Source organism: Colius striatus, chromosome 7 (assembly GCF_028858725.1).
Source record: "Colius striatus isolate bColStr4 chromosome 7, bColStr4.1.hap1, whole genome shotgun sequence".
Lineage (NCBI taxonomy): Eukaryota > Metazoa > Chordata > Aves > Coliiformes > Coliidae > Colius > Colius striatus.
The window spans coordinates 15,251,168-15,271,541 of NC_084765.1; the positions used below are offsets into that span (position 1 = coordinate 15,251,168).

Below are 20,374 nucleotides of genomic sequence, written 5' to 3' on the forward strand. Positions count from 1 at the left end.
AAAAATAGAAACTTAAAGAAGGGGGCTTAAGGAGACCTTTTTACTGATGAATTTTTAAAGTTCTAGCTGAAGTTCTGCACACACTCACAAACTTTTCTCCCCAAACAGAATAAGATTGGATTTTTTTCAGATTTTACTAACAAACCAACTTTTTTTTTTTTCAAAGCAGTCCCTTGAGGTTTAAAAAGGAAAAAAAAAAAAAAAGCAAAGCTGTGAAATTGATTGTGAAATGGCAAACCATAGCAGCCCTAGTTAAAACATAAAATAGTGCCAGCTTCTCTTTAGTATCTTTTTTTACACTCCGGAAACCTTTCAAGTTTATATATAGTAGAAACTAAAAGTAATCATTTGCTCAGAAAGAGAACAAAATATTTTGAACTTCACTCCAAGGTAATACTATGGATGGGTGATAGGCTGCCCTGTTGGCATGTAAACTGTGTGGATACATGCAGATAAGAGCACAGGTACAAGTTTGTCCCTAGGAAGTGGTCAGTGCCAGCACACTTAGTTGTAGTTCAGTGGTCCTGGGCTGCAGCATGTCCGTTGGCAGGAGGGGGATGGGGCCATGTGCAGAGCTGTGTCTGGCCCTTGCAGCAGTGTGCTCGCAGGTGTGTCTTATACAGTGCTGTGCTGTGCTTTCCTTCACTTAATGTAATTGGCAGACTTTATTCAGGATAACAGTCTTGCCAATTTATGTGGTGGTAATTACAGACACTGTTATACGTTATGTACTTGCTATTGTACATTACATACTTATTGGAGGAAAAAGGGAAACTAGCCGAGGAAGTGCTAGCTTTGAAGAAGAGGAGTGGTTGTGACAATTACCTTGGATGAGTTGTTCAGTGACAGTTAATCTGTGTGAGTGAAAACAAGTCCTATGATGCTGTGCCAAGGTCAGGAATTTGAGCTCTATTTGGAGAGTAAGTTACAGTCTTGCAGATTAAAGCTCCTTAGAGGAAAACAACTTTATTGCATAAACTGAAGCAGAGTTTTCCCAATTCTCTCATCTAGACAATTTTCTCCCCTGGATGCCCAGAAAAGGACCACAGCAGAGTACAGCTAAGACCCCCTTATGTGAAGTGTTCAGCAAGGCAGGAGTGTAACACAGTGGACTTGTGAAACTAGTCTTGGTGTGGGTATGCCCACGTGCATGCATACGCATACAGGCTGCCAGAGGAGATCAAGCAATTTGTGCTCTTGATTTGTGGGAGAGCAACTACTGTAAAAATACATTATCCTTTGCCATCCATGGTGACAAAAGAGCTATACTGAGTCATACCATCTGGAGCTCCTGCTCACTACACTGCTACTTTTTTACCAGGTGGATAATGGTCAAGTTCAGAAAGGTGACTGTCTATTTTGTCTTTGTTCTCTCATTTTATAGATAGGATTAAGTCAGCACTTGATACGCTGGAGGCTGAACTATATTTGCAATATAGTTCTCCAAGTAGCTGGTAATTTGGGATATCTGATTCATCCATATGTCTTGCTCTGTTGTGTAGTACAAGGTCATTTTCCTCTCCATCTCTCTAACCAGACACCATCTTGTAGACATTTTGTTCAGTATCTGTGAAATCATTTTCAATTCACTTCATATTTGAGTTATATGTGTCTGTCCATGTCCATATCTCCTCCTACCCCTCTATTGGTAGATGTATAGGCTATCCAGAAAATGATATTTCATTTTACTTTGTGTAAAATAATGCTATAAATTCCATGGTAGACTGCAGTTTGTGGGATGTGTGGTCTGTGATGCTAACCAAGGAGATGCCCCTTTTTCTCATTATGTTGGCCTTGCTGATATGAAATCACACCCACTTTAGTCTGTACTAGTACTGTGTATTTTAATATCCATAGCAGAGTATCAACACAATCCTTTCTGTGTATTGTTTTTTTCTTTAACATAAATGGTACTATTTTCAGAGGTTGCTGCATGTTCACTTGCCTGTGCAGATGAGCATGTAAGGTCTTGGATGTGGAATATCATTGTCTTCATTATCCATATACACTGGTATGCTTGAAGAAATGAGACCTCAGTATATAAAATGCCATCCTATAGCTTACACCTACATCTCATGGAAAGTGTGTGTATAGAAGGGAATCAATGGCCTTAAAGGTAGTTGCCTCAGAGCATGAAGGGCTTGTTCATCGCAAATAACAGGTTGGGTAGGTTCGTTCTTCAAATATGAAATGTTACTGGAGTTCAGCACCATCAGTACTTCTAGTGCAGTGTGCAAGCAAACATTGAGACCTTGAATTCCTTTGTGAAACAGGATTGCTGTGTTGCAGGCAGCCCCACCAGCGGGTGTCTCCGCCAGCCTCAGGGTCACCTGCCTTTCAGTGTGAGTGCTCTGCCTGCTGGCCTCTTCTCCTCCACTCTTCTCTGAACAGCCTGATAAATTACTCCTTCCAAGATAATTCATTATGGGAAACGACTCCCAGCAACTCCTTATTGCTGATCCATCCAGGGAAAGTCACTACCACTTGATTATTTTCTAACCTATCTGTAAGTAATTTTTATTTGTGTCTCAGTCTTGGGCTCTATTTTTTCCTTGCATGTTCAGGATGATACTCCCTTTTGTCACTGAGGTTCTGTAAGCCTAATTAGTATGTACCAAATGCACTGGAAAATCTGGGGCTGTATTTGGTCAAGGGTAAAATACTGTTGTCAGACAGAAGAGTTTCTCAAGTGGAAATACCCCACTGCTCACATATAATTGAAACCAGGGTTTTCCAGAATGTCAGCTTGCGCAGGGCTCTGCCAGTGCTGGGGAGCTGTGAGTACAGACACACCCTGTGATTGCATAAATACAGAATAGATCCAAGGGGAATACAATCTGTTAAAGTTATATTTTAGAAGATGGGATCGTTGTTAAGGTTTTGAGATTTGGTTGTTCAGGGTTTTTTAAACTGTTTGTTAACAGAAAAGCTGCGGTTGCTCTGAGAAGTCTGTGTGTCCCTGGGAGGAGATGAGCCTGGGCAGTTTTGGGGATGAGGCTCAAGACTCCCTTTGCTGCTGAACACAGGCACTCATACCATGACTAACACCAGTGCTGGGTGGCATGCACCAAAGCCAACTGGGCAGAAGGGCAATGCACATAAGGTAAAGCTGGTTCATGAACAGATTGAGCCCTATGCTTTACTGAATCAGAACATAAATGTCAAATTCCTTATAAATACCAGGCAGTGTGCAACTGCATTGAGCCAGCATAGTTGCTGTGGTCTGCTGGGTGACAGAGCAGGGTCGAGCTGTTCCCCACCAGCTCCTCAAAAGCAATTATCTGCATTTGTCCCAAGCCTGAGGCTGTGGGTCACCCCCTTCTTAGCATGGTGAAGAATGTGTCCTGTCAGCGCTGGGGGAAATCCTGGAATAGTGCAGAAGTGCCAAGCATGCAAACACAATACCAGCATTGGCAAATCAGTGTAAATAGCTTCAGAGCACTGTAATGTGGGCTGCAAATTGCAAGGCTGACTCCTTACAAAGACCACAGATCCATCACTTTGAAATGTCAGGCCTTTGTCACCCAAAATAGGCTTTTGTCTTCTTTTTCCATGCGTGATACATGGATTTTTCTTCTTTTTTCTTTTTTGCTTTATGTCATACAGTATGATTGGAAAAGTCTGAGCAGTTCATGCTGAGAAGCTCAGATAGGAAGAAAGACTTCTTCCCGGTTGCTTGCTGACCAGAGACATGCAGGCACGTTTGTGGTGGAGGCAGCCAACTGAGAGGCAGCTCTTGAGGCTCCTGGTCAGGATGCTCTCGCCTGTCTGCCAGCTACAGTGGTGTATATCTAGGGTCTAGGAGAGCCACTACCGAGCAGTTATGAAGCCCAAAACCTGTATTTCCCTTTTTAGTGGCTTGAGTCATGGTCCAGGTTTTTGCATTTGTGTTTTCAATGACTGGACTTTGAGAGTGAGCTCTTTCTCTCAGGCTTGCTTGTGCGAGTCACGAGAGTGTACATCCTGTGTGAAAACGCAGTATGCAGCATTAACAAGAGAGAGCTGTGATCCCCTTCCAAGCTCTCAGCTGTGGTGGTTTTCTGAGCCTTGATTAGGTAAGATGTGGTCCATGTGTGAGTTGTAAGTCTCAGAAAGGAAAGTAAAACCAAGTCTCTATTTTTACAACCATGCTTGTACGACTAGAATTACAGCTCTTATGGAAGTGTAGTACATACTTAAGGTCTTTTCTGGTTTTGAGGTTGAGGGCTGTGCTGTGCATGGGGCAGTGGGAGGGGGTTTAGAGTGTTTCCAATAGCATTTTTGTTCAGATAAGGATTGTGCTTTGCAGATGCAATAACCACTTGTGGAGTAATCTCCACTTCTGTGCTTTATTTTATGTTGTAGAGCAGTCCTGGAGTATACAAACTGGATTATCTTCAGATGAAACTAAGTTGTGCTTATGATAACCAGAAGAGATAGCCCAGAATAAAACCTGTCCTGTAACTTTATTCCCTAATCTGGATTCATCTGCAGCCTTGGTAATTGCAGTTCATGAGTTTGGATCTTTGTGTTTGTGAAAGACATCAGCCCATCAGTAGTCCTGGAGAAATCAGCCCAGTGTTAAAGTCATTGGCTGTCCCATGTGCTATGTGGGAGCCTGGAGGAGACAGGTTGTCTGAGGACCTTTCACAAGTGTGGTGGGAGATTAATAGAGATGAAGTGTGGTGGGTTATCACATTGCTCTTAATTTGGCCCCAACAGAGCGGGGTATATTTTTGATGTGGTCACTGATGTTGTTGAGTTCTGACCCACAAATGTCAGAGTTCAGTTTTGTTCTCATGGGTCTTCTGAGCACCGGGGCTTTTAACCTTCTCAGAATTTGTGTTCAGTATTTGTGCTTTTTCATGTAGCTAACACCTAAATTTACAGGAAATGGTACTCTTGTGCTTGTTTCAGTGTAGTTATTACTAACAAGTAGCATAGAGGAAGCACAGGATACTAAAAACTATCTTGGCAGCAAAGTATGTGAAGAGCAGACATTCATTTGTAAACTTAGTCTCTAAATATGCTTTTTTTCATAGTTCTTTTAGATTTAGAATCTTTCCTGTATCAATTAGTTTCATTTAAGAAAGGGTGGGTTGATGAGAATTTAGGTTTTTTGTTTTGTCCCATTCTTCTATTGCCATGGGTTAGCTTCACGTGCACAAGTTGCTTCTGTGCAAGGAGTCACATAAACCCAACTATCTCCACCCTCCACTTTTGTTTGTTTAAGGTATGAATATAAATGCTTCTTCCCTTTTTATTCTGTGTGAGTGGCAGAGGAAAGTGGATGTGTGCCCTTCAGTGCTGGATAGCCTACCATTAACAGGGATATCAGAGTTGTTTTTTTGAGCAAGTTTGAAATGCCCTTCTCAGAATTGTCATGAGTTCCTGTTTTGGATGCCAACACTCTTTTCCAGTAAGTTGAAGGAAACCCAGCAGCTTGTGTTTTGAGGATGACACGTGATGAGTGTATTTTTAGGAAGATAGAGATATATGTAATAGATATGAGAATATGAGGATAGAGAATATGTAAAAGCCCCACATCCAAGCATAACTTCAGTAGAATAAAAGAAGATTCTCCTCCTCTTCCCTTCATATTAATGCAGGTTGTTGTGGATTGTATCATGTATATAGCTTGGAAAGTCTACAGAGTCTCATTCAGAGACTCATCAGAGTTGAATTTGACAGTTATTCCTACCATACAATTTTCTTACGCATCACAACATGGTGTCAGAGGCTGTGCCTGTGAAATCAGGCTTTCATTTTCTGTTACATGTGAAATTCAGAGTTATACCCTTAAGAATATACATTTGAGAGCCCCATCTTGGTATTTCTTCCCCTGCCCAAACAGTCCTGGTATTTCTCCTGCTGCCTCACATCACTGGTACCTTTGCAAAGCCCCACGTAATTCAGCTGCAAGGCCAGAAAGTCTGCGCCCATGTATTGCTCTGTAGGAGAGGGTCAAGGTGTTCTAAACTGTGAGCAAAAATCCCTTATCAGTCAAAACCAGAAAATAGTAACCAGGGTGTTAGACTTCTGTTTTGGGGGAAGAGGAGCAGCAGCAAGTGTGCGGTCACGCTTCACTGTTGACACTAATGCCTTAGCATTTATATCATGTTGTCTGCTTGGCCTTGGACAGGGAATTGCTTGCTATGTGAACTATTTGCTAATGCCTTTCTAAAACTGGGAAGTTTTAAAGATCTAACCATGCCAGTGTTTGAGTTATCTCTGAACAACACTCCAAAAACCTTTAATGAACTCTAAAAGAGGACAAGAGCTCATCATTCTGTCCCAAGGCTTGCTTTTGCAGAGACATCCTCTGCAGGTGCTTCACTTTGTCTGCTTTTAGGCTATTGACCTTTCTGTTTACACAGAAGCTGCACAGTCAGGCCTTCAAGATGTCTCTAATCTTATGGGACACATAGGGTAAGGTCCTTTGCAGTGAAGTGCAGAGGTGTTTGTGGAACAGTTTCAACTGAAGTAGTCCCCAAATCATCTTTTTATGCTTCAGCTCTCTGCAAATAAAGTCCTTATTGGTGTAAAATGTCATACAGGCCAGAAGCAGCTCACAGATGTCATCTGAAAAGTTTTTTTTTTACCAGCAGCTTCAGTTTCTTTATTTTGATAATGTTGGGTTAAGTTGTTTTAAATTTCACTAGGACAACCAGGAACACTGATTGATAATCTCAGAGCATCCTGGAGCTGAATCTGCATGACCAAGTTTACAGTTAATGAAGTGGCAAGGCTTGTCACCAAACTCCTGAGCAGTAATGATGGAGCTCCTCTTCAGTACACTATGTATTAAGGAAACAGTATTACTAGTAATAAGTTGCTGTGAGGAAACACTCTGATCCTTTTTTCTTTACTGTGCTTTTTTTTTTTCTTTTAAATGGTTTTAATTTCTTGTAAATTTTGACAGTTAGCAGGTGGAAAGTTGTTCCTGTTGGGCTGGAAAAGACTGTTGTATTCTAAGTTGTTGCTTGTTAACTTATCCTTGCACAGCTCCCAGGAAAATGTACTGCAGACTTTGCTCCACCTGGCTAAATGCCTCATCCTCTGTGAGGCACAAACTGAATTAAGAAAAAACCTATTTTCTGCAGTCTGATTGTTGTTGCTACTCGGTCAGACTTGGTTCTAACAAAACCGTTTTAAACACAGATCCCAAAGCTGATTTTAAGTACAAATAGGTGCTAGAAAGCAATACCTTTGTAGCTAAAGGTTGAAAGTGGTGTTGATTTTTTGCATCTTTGCTGCCAGCTTTGGAATATGAACATCACCTGTGTCCCAGGCAGACTTGCTTGCTAATAAATATTCCATGTATTATTCAGGTGCTTGAATTGGCTAGTAGGATTCTTGGAGATCTTGGCTTACTTTTGAGAATTAAAATATAGAAAATCAGGGTTGGAATTTTGCCAGCACATCTACCTTCAGATAGCTCCAAGGTAGGTGTGGGTAGGGATTCCTTTAGCTTTTTTAATTCTCTCTCCTTTGTTCTATATCTCTAGGACTTGCTGACAGTAAATCTGCTTTTTCTCAATCTGCATTATATAAAAGGAAGGTCTTTTGTTATGTGTCTGCGTTTCTGTATTCTCTGGACACCTCCAAACACACAATCTCCAAACTGTAACTACGATGGAACAAAGGCTTCTCTCTCTTTTTCTGCTTTTGACAGCACTAGGTTTTAAGCTCCTTCAGGATGATGTGAGTGGTGCTGAGCAGAGAGACCACTACACAACCCTAACTTGCTCTTGAGGCTCCCATACAGGCACTGGCAATAAAGACCGCCTCCTCTAAGCTTTGTTTCCCAAGCTCTTCTATCCTAAAGTGCTGTTTTAGCAGATTTTTTAGTTTAAACAAAGTGATGCTGTCAGCCCTTTCCTCACACACACTGGGTACTTGAGCTCCATACTGTGTCTGGACAGTACCTCTAGGAGCCTGGTAGTCCAGAAGTCTCAGCTGACTCGGTCTGTTTCTCAAGGCTGAGATAAATTTGTTGTGGTGGTGGATTTGTTGGTTGACTGCCAAAAGGTATACTATTGTGTCAACGGGGAAAGGTCCCACATGTAGATATATCATAAAAATTGAATTCATTCTACCCTAAGGTCACAAAGTATGAAGCTGTCTACCAGGGAGCTCTGGGGCAAATGATTAATGGGGACCTCAGAATTCTGAAAGCTATGCTGCTGAGCCTATTGGCTGTATGAAAGGTCTGACGTCCCTACAATTACAAGCTAGTAGGAAGCATGAGTAGCTTTACTGCCTCTGCCTCTCCTGTGTTATTTCCCCCTCTCCTTTGCATCTTAATCCAGTCTTAAGATGAATATAAAATACAGACACAAGCTGACAAATATCTGAATGAACTGTGTTCTGCTCTGCATCCCTCTGTCGTATCTGCACTAGATCTGTTAAATGAGATGTGCTTTGAGGAGCAGAAATGTTTCAATGCATTTAATAGTGACTTAGGTTATTTATTTATTTTCCTTCTCTGTTCTTCTCAGAAGAAGGCAGCTAGTGGTTGGATCATGGTGTTGCTATGATGAGTTTTAAGGTACACCTTCGATCATGGTTGATAGGTGCCAGCCAGTATACAAATTCCAAGCTGTTCATGATTCCAGATCAAAACACCTCTCTTACTACTCTTCATTTCGTTGAACACTTAGCCTGCTAGCTCAGACTACTGTGTCTTATTGTGCTACTGGATGGAATTGGATCAGGTTTGATCCTTCCTTTTCTCGTGGGAGCAGCAACTGTCAAAATTGAAGCTGAGTTTCTATTTGTGGGTAGCAATCAGGTCACTGTGTCTTCCTCAGAGCTGACTTTGGCAGCTCGTGAAGATTTGGGGTAAACAGTACATTACAAGATGGGAGAAGAAAGTCTTTGTGTAGAGAAAAGTGAGGTGCCACTTGTGTAGACTTAGTGGTTTAGAGTGCATGTGTTTGCAGAAGTGATTTCCCTGAAATTGGGGGCTTTCTGATGTGGACAAGTGTTTGCTGATGTGACTACGTTGTGTAGTCAAGCCCTGGTGTTTGTGTTTATCTGTTCTGTAGTGATGGGGAAGTGTTGCACTGCTCAGTATCAATTCCTCTAGCCAATTCAGCAGCAGAATTAATTGGAAGGAAGGATCCTGTTTAATTTTTCTTTGGTACCAGCTACAAGAAAAAGCCCTACTGATAAACCTTGCAGCACATACAGATTAATGTCGCACTGTGGTGTGCTCTTGATGTTGAAGTGTTAGGAGAGAAAGTGAAGGATTTGAGGGTTGATAGGAGAGATCAGAAAGTGTTCCTCATTAGACTGTGGGAATGTGAGTGTTGGCACTCGGAGAGCCAGAGACTCAGGTGGGACTGGTTTCCAAGAAACACTGTTTCCCAATAAGTCAGCACGTCATGTGTGATACTTAAAAAGAACATGTGGTACCTCCTCAGTGAGAACGAAGGAGCGAGGAAGTGAAGTTGCCTGGCTTAAGATCCGCCTCTTCTTGGGTGAAGTATCTTAGTAAAGGATTAACTTTCACTCGATACTATATCAGTGTTGTCCTTAATGAACACAGAGGGGACCTTTTCTGCGTATAGGCTTCAGGATTGTTACCAGAGGGTTTAGCTAAGGTAGCTGGCTTCAGGTAAACTCGAGTAGATTTAACTGTTTTAGGTGAACTTCTGGGTATGTGAACTGAGATGCTGAGATTTCTCCCCTGAAAATCAGTAGCAGAACTCCTACTACAGATGAAGGAGACAATGTCAGATGCTTTTGTCCCAACAGGCACAATGAAGTTTACAAAATGATTCAGGTAGAGATATGTCTGGATTGGCAGCTCACTGCCTCTGTCTTGTTTATGTTGGCCAAAGAGGAGTCCACAACTCCATAGCCAACTCCATAGCCTTACTAAACCACTCATGTCTTCTCACTGAATTGAAAGCAGAAGCTCTGCTGAAGTCAGGGGGCCTTGAGTATCACCCAATTTAGGGCAAATATCTGAAACTTACTAATGCATTTTATAACTTGACTCTGTTACTTGGAGATAGTGCGTAATGATTGGATTAATGCATAAATGTAGGAGCAAGTGTTGTAGTTCAGCAACACTGTAAAAAATCAACATTTTCCTTGTTGCTGTTTGGGGGAAGTCTGACCTGCTGACTTAGCAATGCTGTTCTGTGGTAAAGTTGTCTGGGTGGTTGTTTTCTGGCCTTCTACTTCACTTGTTCTGTGATGGTTAAATGCCTCTTACCTATGAAAATATTTTGCTGTTCTATATGTTTTTATACAAGTATAACTGAGAAGCCAAGTGACAGGGAATGTGGTGCTCAGTTATTTTCTGTGATTTATTCTATTTTATCTGGTGAGGCAGCCTACTTATCCAAGAGAGCAGTCTGAATAGCTGTGTGAGCAGAGATCAGATAGTGGTCTGCCATGGCTTGCTGGGCTAAAGGACTTAATCAGCTATTAGAAGATGATACTAGGAATCGTGATTTACAAAGAGACTATTCAGAGAGTTTTGAGTCTTTTGTTAGTGCTAATAGAATACTCAAGAGGAAGTTTACAATTCCAGTCTAATCTTTTTGAGTTTATTTTTCATTTTTGTGTGCTTGTTTTTCTGCCAAGCAATTGCCTGCTGCAACTATTTACTAGGACCTGCTTCTCTAGCCTTCTGTTGTTACCCTGTTTGAAGGTTATTGTTTATTTGTATGGTAATATCCAGAGCTTTTGATCTGGGATCAAAACTCCATTGTGACAGATATTACACAAACCTAGTTTATTTGAGATGAGTATTTGCTGTCCTAGGAATGTATGGGCTTACCTTATGATATCAAGGGACAAGGCAACATAAAAGGAAAGCATTCACATGCAGTGTAATAAACAATGGTAGATGCTCAGCAGCTGTCGTGTTTTTAAATGGCAAAGTTTTATGCCTGCAAAAACAATTATAATGACTAGAAAATGTTGTTTTCCCAACAAAATAGTGATTGTCAAAGTGCTTTTGTTGCCTCTGCCAAAAATACTTGCAGTGCTGCTTCAGCGCAGAATTGGTTTTGCTTCTATTTGTAGGACTACAGCCAACCTCAGTCAGTGGGTACAAGATGTTTCTTTAAACAGAAATTAGTAAATTCCAGGTAAGAAGTTTGCATGACAAACTTTAGCCAAATGTATACTCCTTTGAATTAAAACCTCGCCCAAACCTCTAGTAAGTACTTGCCGTGTGCCACATCTTGCGAAGCTTCCGTGTTGTCTAACCACTTCTGCAAAGCAGTTGGCACAGCTCACGCTACTTCTACTTGGTTTAAATCTGCTACAGTTGTTACAAGAGGCAGCATCACCAAACTTAAAGGGATTAAATGGATATAGGTTTTAATAAATCTGACTATTTTTCGTACGTTGAACTGTAGGATAGCATTAGTCAGGCTGGGAACTGGCTGGGTGAGGTGCAGCCTGACCAAGAAGGACCCTAGAGTCACTGCAGGCACAACGTTAAGGATCAGCTGACATTGTCAACACGGCAAACTACATGCTGAGCTGCTCTAAGTGGAGCACTGCCAGCAGATTGAAGGAGGTTAATATTTTCTTCTAGTCCTTGGTGCCCTCACACTTCCAGGGAGTTGTGGAGAAGCTGAGGGGACTCAAGAGTGCTGATCACGTTCGGTGTGCGAGAACAACACTACCAGTGAGTTTGAGATGTTTTCAGAGTACCACTAAGTGAAAGCTGAATGTGTCCCAGCAAGCATAAAGTCTGGGAATTTCCCCTCCTGTAGGAGTGGAAGCTTTAAATGTTATCATCTTCATCTTAAATGCCTTCTCAGCAAGCCTGCCTCTACCAGTAGGATTTGTCCACTGAAGTCTGGTGGTGTCCTTGAAAAAAAATCAACTTTTATGTAATCACCATCAATAGGAGGGTGCCTAAAGCTGTCAGGGTCAGGTTTGTTTTGTTTGTTCCTTTTTTTTTTTGGAACAAGAATGTATTTCCTCTGCCAGCAAGGAGGCAAACGTCTCTTCTACCTTGGAACTGTGCAGCCTGCACTTCTGTTCTTCTCCTGGCTCCCACAGTTGGCTTTCTGTTGTTGCTGCTCATGGTGAGCCTAGTCTCAGAGACGTGCCAAGCTTAGCAGACAGATCCAAATTTAGGTGTCTCTGCCTTTAAACAGAACAGAAGGTCTACAGAAGGCCTTTTTTAGGGTAGCTGTTCAGAATAGCTAATAAGAGAGGCTTATTGGCTGTGCGTCAGACTGCACAGCATCCCTGGACTCAACTGTTTTGGGCATTTAGCTTTTCGTCTTTTATGCCTTCATTATTTGCCATGGTAATGGCCCTAGGTGACAGCAGTCCCAAGGAGAAGTTGGGAGCAGAAGCCTCCAGCCAGGCTTGATGTGAGACTGGAGTTACTTTTAATTCTCAAGGTTCTGAGTCATCTCATTCCAGCCAGGCTTTGCTTACCTTATGTACTGATCTCCTGATGCATGTCTACTTCATATTCCTAGTGACATGCTGATGCAGTGAGTTTTATTCCAGCTTGGCAGGGAAAGATGTTTCCTGAGCAGAAGATGGCATAAAAGGGTGGAGCCAATGGTAATTTCCTTAATGCAAACTGGATGAGTTTATACTATTGTAAGGATTGTAGCCAGGAGGCCTGTGTTATGTGGCTCGTAGACTGCTTTAAATTGTAGAGTGATTAGAGATAGGAGCTGGGGCTTTTTAAGAATCAGAATGCTATTTCTGACTTGTTTGGCTACAGTTGAGAAGCAAGGGGGAAGGGGCTGAAAATGAACAGGCTGGTGAGAAACTTAATGTGGCATATAATTAACTGCAAGACAAATGTCCTCTTGTATGTGTGTTAATTACTTTATTTTAAAATTGGCTGACAGTTAACTACTTGAAATCCTTTAGGTCTTCAAGTTTAGCATATAAACTGTAAGGGAATTCAGAACTCTCCACAGTCGAGAACAAGTGCTTTTTGAAAGATATCTTGCAAACTTTGCCTGTGTTCTTTGGTAGTGCAGCAATGGTAGATGTGTAACTCTAGGAATCTGCTTGTAGGTGTGTCTGGTTGCTGTATTTCTTTCTTCTTAGATTTTTAAGTAGCTAATATTTGAGTAAGCAAAAGCTGACAAAAGGTATTGTGCTATCATGGGTTACTTTTAGTATTCAAGCCTCCTTCACTTTTTTTTGTTGGAGGGGTTTGAGCCTTACAGCCTACTGGGTTGGGTAAGGGCTGTGCCAGATGAATAGCACCCTGTGTCACAGCTGCCAACTGCATGCTGCAGCCACCTTCCAAAATACTCCTGTAGCTCTGGATACGTCTATGTATCAACTTGGTCCAGGTCTTGTGACAGTTCTTCACGTAGTTTCTTGAATGCCTAAATTTAGCCAGAAAATAATTAAAAAAGCTTTGAATATTGCCTCATATGCTGTGGACCTGTGGGAGGAAGATTATTTCCAACATTGCATGTAAGTCTTGGTTGGAATTTAACTGCTATAAAATGAGCTACTGCCATGGGAACGAGATAGTAGTGCTGAAGGGTGGTTAGTCAGGATTTGAGAGAAAAGCCACCCAGACCATTACCTCCTCCTGAAGTCACCTCCTGTGACTTCATATCTTGTTTTCTATCATGATGTTCCTGCTTGTGGACTTAACGTCAGTGAGTGGGACAGAGGAAGGAGCTAAGGATGCTTTTAGGACTCTGATGCATTTTAGTGCAGTGATAAATGGCAGAAATAACTCTTGAACTGCCCTATATGAAGAAGCTCACCCTTCTTTTTAGGGTTGCTCTGTGCTGCTTTTTCCTGTGCTGAAATGATTGCTGTTTAGGATGCAGTTATGATAAGGACCTGGGAGTGTGGCTGGTTTGTCTTTATCAGCAACTGCCATGCTTGAAGGGGGGATTTGGGGTAGGTCAGGTGAAAGAAGAGAGACCTAGTGTCCTTCCTCTAAACTGGTCTCCAGACATCTCTTGAGGGTACTTCTTTGTAGGGCTACCTGGAATTAGATTGCATAAATGTGAATCAGAATGTGTCATCTTTATGCCATTAGCTTCTCCCCCAGCTTAATTCAGCAGGGACCAGAGAACCATCTTTTTTTCTATTTTAGGGTCAGATACCTACTTTGCTGGTGCTTCTATCCTCAGTTCATTAAAATTAGAACTACTCTGTAAGACATCATCCATTCATTAAGATAACAAGCCAGTCCCGATTTTAATTTCTGTGGCTGGAATTCTTTTTTGTACAACCCCATTGCACAGGAAGCTTATAGATGCTTCTGTGATTGCATTTCAGCAGGCTCATTCGTACTTATGCCACAATAGTGTTATTACTAGTAGGACCACACTAATGCCTTCCTGCTTAAGCCTGTCTAGGAATCTATTAATGGGGTGGCCTAGTTCCAAACGGTGAAGAGAAGCAAAAGCTCATCAGGCAGCATAAATGGTGATAATTTCAGCAAACGCTTTCTGTGGAAGGAGATTGATGTTTGAAGTGTCTCAGCAAATTGGTAATAATGATCAGCAATTCTCTACTATTCTTCACAAAGCAGCAATTAAGTGCAGCCATATTCGGGACTGAGCTAATGCGGACTTTCCCCCTTGTCCTGTATGTTAACTGTTAGACCTGTAAGTCATGTTTAATGAGCTTTCTGCTTATAGACCAGCAAGGAGTCTGCCAATGAAGCTGGGGAAATGTAACCAGCATTTATGGCAAGTGTCTACCACAGCTTTCAAATTACATTGGGCAAAGCCGTGATTTCCTCATAGTGGAAATGGGATAAACCAGGAGATGAACAATAATTCTGCAACAGCTGCTGTTCCTGTTGTGCCGTTTGCTCATCTTGCAGGTAGCAACTGCAGAGTGAACATCAACTGATTCCCTAATGCAACATATGGAAAAATTTCAGCTTGGATGTCTGTGTACGTCCTAGCTCTGTGTTCAGAGATGTGAGGAAGAGATCTAAATTGAAGGTAAAAATGAATACAGTGTTACGTATAAGCTTCAGTGAAGGGCTTCCTTTACTTTGATACAGGGGACATTATTAGCATAGTCTATATGTTGCAGTAGCCACTGAACAGCTTCGCCTGCCCAGCTGTAAGACAATCAAATTTAAAGCTGTTATTGAGTAGGGAAACCCAGGGTGAAGTTTCCACATCTGGTGTTCTGTTTAATAACAAAACTTAAGTTTCCTGATTCACTCTCCTCCTCAGCCTATGTAAACTTCTTGCGCTCACAGTGTCCTTTTGCAGGTGATTGATCCTACTTATCTGAAGAACAGGAATGCTGTTATCTTCACTTAGTAGACTCAAGGTCCTGCCTTGGATAATGGCTAATTACTTGCTGTCTTTTCCATGCTAATGGCAGTAATCTTTTTATGGACCTCTGTTTTGTCCCCCTAAGGTGTTTTCTAGACTAATGACTATTCAGTCATTCCTTATCCAGAGCAGTGCTTTTAGTCACTCTTGCTATCTTTCCATGAGCACATTCCAGCTCTACTTTGTCTTGTCTGAGGTGAGAGGACCAGAACTTCATGTAATATTTGATATGTGAGTTAGCCGTGGATTTTAATGTCATTTTCCCTACTCCATTGTGACCTTCTAGTGAAACTTTACTGATGACATCCCATCACTGGGAACTGAGTGCTTACTCATGTCCTATGCTTCCTAACTTTTAAACATTTTTTTTCTATGCAAGGACTTCCCTTCTTATCCTACAGCTTTAGCTTTCAATGAAGGTCTTTGTCACAAGTCTTCTTGGAATTCAGATTGAGATAAATCACTGTTATCCACGTGGTTGCTGATGGTTGCAGGAGATCCAAAAGGCTGGAAAGGCAGGGCTCCCCCTTACAGCAGCTCTGTTGGATCCACAGTGAGCTTGTATTTATGTGGCTGGCTGTTGTCCTTCATTATAAGCTTCACAAAGCTGCCAGTTATAAACATTAGTCATAGAGGCCTGTAGTGCCCCTGATCTTCCCAAAGCCTTTTCTGAAAGCTTCTCAACTATGAATGTTCTTAAAACTCTCAAATGAATGCCATCTAGTCCTGATTTGTTACTGTTCCTTTTCCCTATTTGCACCAGAAGTCCTGTGATCACTGAAATTTTAGATACATTCTGAAAAGGCTCCACTGTGAGAACCTCCCTAGTCTCTGTGTTCCTCTTGTGATTAGGTCTGTATAGGTTTTAATGGGTATGGGTTTTTGTTAGTTACTTGAAACAGCTTTTACATTAATTCCTACTGTAAAGAATATCAAGAGACTAGCTATGTTTCCTTCCTGTATTTGTCACAATTCATTTAATCATAATTTCAATTTTCTTTGAAAGGAGAAAAAAAACCCAAAACCCAGACAAACATCTCACACTTGGGATGTTTTTTGTTACTCTGGCAAAGCAAGGGGATCTTCAAATTTGGAAACTTACATTTATGTCTCTATACACTGACAGATTAGTGGAAAACGTTGCTGCTGTAAACAAGAATTACACCCAGTAGATTTCTTCTGGCAAGACACAGAATACTTCAGTACTTCAGATATGCAGTACTTAAAATGTTCATAAAAATCTAAAAGTCACTCAGTTGCTCTAAATCTAAGTGGTCACATCTAAAAAACCATTAAGTGCTGCTTTTTCTACATTCAAGACAACTAATCTAGGTATAACTTATTTCTCTCCTGTGTTCACCCAGTTCTATCCGCTAGGACCACCTATCTTGATTATGATGGGATTGAACTTTGTGGAGGCATGCTTACAGTTCACCTTGGCACTGTAAGAACAGCTTGTGGTTTTTACACGGATTTCTCTGTGCCATTGTAATCTTACCAGCTCATTTTCATCCCCTGGAGGTATGCAGAAATGCAGATACTAACCTAACTCTCTCAATTTTTAAAAGTAGTTGAAGCCAATGAGTTGTGTTTGGAACTAAATTTCCTTCCATTGCTTCTGCTGTAACATGGAGTCTTCAATTGATACCCAAAGCAGGCAGTTAGCAGGCAGGTAAATGACACTTTAGCACCCAGAGCTATATTTTGCCTCTATTCTGATTTCAAATTGTTACACTTCAGTTGAGTTTTTTGCAAGTCTATGCAGAATAATAAATACTGAATTGCCAACACTAGTGAAAAAGCATGCTTTAGGCTTCTTCAGAACCTGAGCTGTTTTAACAATCAGCTCTTATTTTGTTGTGAGGCTTTTTTCTAAATGTCTTTACTTTCCATTGTTTTGTTATCACGAGAGCTAAAAGCCTATATTTTCTTAAAAAAAAGCTGATCTGATTCATGTTCACATGTCCCCAAGAACACAGGCTTGAGGTAATACACTATCTCTTTAAATTGAAAATGAATTTTCACAACAAATAGTACAATACTAACACATTATTTTAGTATTTATTGTTATTATTATGGAACTCCAGACTCTGAAATTTTCAATAGGAAAATTTTAAGATGTTCAGAGTTGGGTGCTTGGAGCAAAACTGTCCTTTAGGCCCTTTTATAAAGCTGTTGGCTCTCAAAAGTGCTAATTCTTGAAATAGCTAATGGAGTTGGTAAAATCTATGGCTGCACAGGCATTTGAAATTCAGCCTGGTTTTGTTCAGGTGAGTAGATATGAAGTTAGACGTAGACATCTGGGCATCACATTCTGCAATCAGGTCTGCAGTATCTTTACTCCCTAGTCTGCCTCTCCACCTTGTTTGTGTTCACTTGTGGATTGGTCTCACATCTGATGAAGCCATTGACAAAACTCCCTGGTTTGGGTGTGGTTTTTTGTTTGGTTGTTGGTTTTAGTATTGTGGGTTGAACTATATATTCTTACATCCTTTAATCTAAGATGCAATAAACAGGAAGATTGTCACATTCAGTGAGACAATTCAGTGGAAGGGTTTAGAACAGATCCTTTTATGATTCTCTTTTATCACCTGGGGAAAGTTATATGAAAAAGCCATTCCTGATAACTCCCCTGAAGTCCCTTTTGTTTTTAAATATCATTCTGTTTATTATAATCAGGCCAAACCCAAGATAAGTGGTGCAGTAGGTGAGAGGTTATTTGCTTTGGTGTTTATTAGTGCAGCAGAGGTTACTAGAGTAATTTTCAGTTATATACTTGTGTTTTTAAAAGCTTGGCAGGAGGTACTAGAAGGAATTCTGAAATAGATATATGAATGGAAATAAAATAAAATCTAATTTAAAGTCTCAAAGTTTCCTGTTTAATGCAGTGTTATACCTCATAACATAGAATACACTGAATACAAGAACCCCAAACTACATCTGAGATAAAGTTGAAGACCATCTTTCCAGACTAGATGGGAAGACTGAAAATGTTCAACATTTGAGATGTTACAGAAGTATTTATGGAAGGTGAGAGAGTTTCAAGGCTAGAAGAGGTACCCAGTAATAATGTTACTCCAGAGCTCGCATAGCTTATAGGCCGTTACATGCTGAAGGCTGTTGCTAATGTTAGTTCTACATCCTGATTCAAGCAGGTGGTCCTGCTCTGCAAACCCATTGACCTCCCTTCACGTCACCATTTGCTCTTGTCTCTTTTTCTGAACTGGCACCCATGCATATAAGAACAAGTCCTACCAAACTGTCTATTTTGAGATGATTGAACTGATGATCAGCGTACTGTGCAGGAGCTTGGAGCTACCTTCCCTTGCAGTGAGGAGCAGATGTTGAACCTCTTGAGAGCAGCTCACTGTTGAAGCCGTGCTGTTGTGTGATGAAGCCTGCATTCCAGGGGCAAGGCTTGTGTCCTGAATTTGCAGTCCCACCTTGAGGTGATTTGGATGGGGTCTCCAGTGGATGACTGAACCCATTCTTACTATCTTTTCGGGCAGTTGAGTAGGAGGCAGTGGGACAGTTCAGAGCAGGGAATAGCTGACTTTTCTAAGACATCATCTTCAGGAGATATTTGGTAATTCATAAGAAGGGAGCCAGGTGAGTGTATTCCCAGACTAAAACCAGCTTTCATAAATGTACTTCTAAATCTCACTATCATAAACCTCTCGCCACAGGCATTTACTCACCAGCCTTCCACATCATCCTAGATGTTTTGACATATGATATTTAGAGGGAAATATCCAGCCCAGTCTCTCTCTTACAAAATAATCAGTATTTGCTGCAAATCAGTGTGCATATAGCTTGAATTGCAGTTTAGTTGGTTCTGAACTGAGCCCTTGAAAATGCTGTTAGGTGAGGATATGAGCAAGTGTGTATCAGTTCTGACCCTTTGAATGCCTCTGGACTGGTTAAAATAGTGATTAGTGTCTCCTACACAGTGCAGTCATCTTCCTGAGCATTTAACTGGATTGTTTTTTCTGAATATTGATGTATGAGCTCTGGACAGTCTTGCTATTGCAGTTGTAAAAAGCACTACGCCCTGCTCCTGTTTCTTTCCTGTGGGTGCTGGACCAGTAACAGAAACAGCAAAAGGAAACATGCGTTAGTAGCTGCAGTAAAAAAAAATCCATCATATCAGCCTAAACATACTTAATAAGCTGCCTCAAGGAAATTTTTCAAAGCCAGGACACTAACAAGGCACAGCTCCTGAGTTAATGTTCCATTCTCAAATATGCCATTGTAAAGCTTGATCAATTTTTCTTAAGCTGTCGTGTTTGTTTGTTTGTTTTGACAATGTCTAGAGAAATCTGCTGGGGCCTTCCCTCCCTTGGGTATTTGGGAGCACAGACATGAGTGCTTCTCCACAGTACAATTCCAGCTGATTTAAATAGAACCAACCAACTCTTGTCTGAGATGAGTGTTTTTTTAAGTTTTTACTTTCCTTTTCCTGTCATGTTAGACTTGGGGATAGCTGACATTTTCCATTAGGCCCAGATTCAGGGAACTAGATAATTGCTCAGACATGCAACCAGTGCTGAGACATCTGGAGCATCTCACATCTTCTCCTTGGAAAAACATGAAAGAAAGTAACAGAAGAATTACTGTATTCTAAAATCTTGTGGTTTGTTGAGTTTTTTGTTTGTCATTTGTTTTGCCTTGTGAGTTTTATGGCTTGATTCATGAGTATATAGCACTTAGCAGTTCTTTTGAGCATGCAGGAGTCTCTTGGTAGTCATGGGAAGTCATGCTGAAGAAAAAATACAGTTTCATAATTATTTTAGTGTTTCTGTACAGGGGACATGCCTTACTGTCTGGAACTACATAGTTTCTAAGCTTCTGTGATGCTGCCCCTCTTGTCTTGTGACATCTTCAGCAGGAACACAGAAAATAATGTTAGTCATGGTGTCGTACCATGTAACAGGATGTGATTTCTTTTCTCATGTTGATCTGCTTGCAGAAGATGAAGGCATCTATTTCAAAAGCACTGTTTACCCATGTACCCTTTGTTCTCAGCTTGTTGGTTGCATTTCATGTTAGGAGAAAATCCTTTTTAGGAAAAGCTTTTCCAGGAAACAGGAGCTGTGTTTTAGCACAGAAGC

At 41.0% G+C, this 20,374-nt stretch overlaps 1 protein-coding gene across 6 annotated transcripts in view; it reads left to right on the forward strand.

The window, feature by feature from the left end:
- OSBPL5 (oxysterol binding protein like 5) overlaps window positions 1–20,374 on the forward strand; it is a 136,001-nt gene that overhangs the window by 16,773 nt on the left and 98,854 nt on the right. The window contains exon 1 of one of the 6 annotated variants that reach the window (XM_061999492.1): window positions 2,422–2,506. The exons of 4 other annotated variants lie outside the window; for them this stretch is intronic. The gene's annotated coding sequence lies outside the window, so the exon portion shown is untranslated. Of the gene's footprint in view, window positions 1–2,421; window positions 2,507–13,397; window positions 13,417–20,374 lie in introns of those variants that run through there. One more of the 6 variants, XM_061999496.1, reaches the window with a different exon arrangement.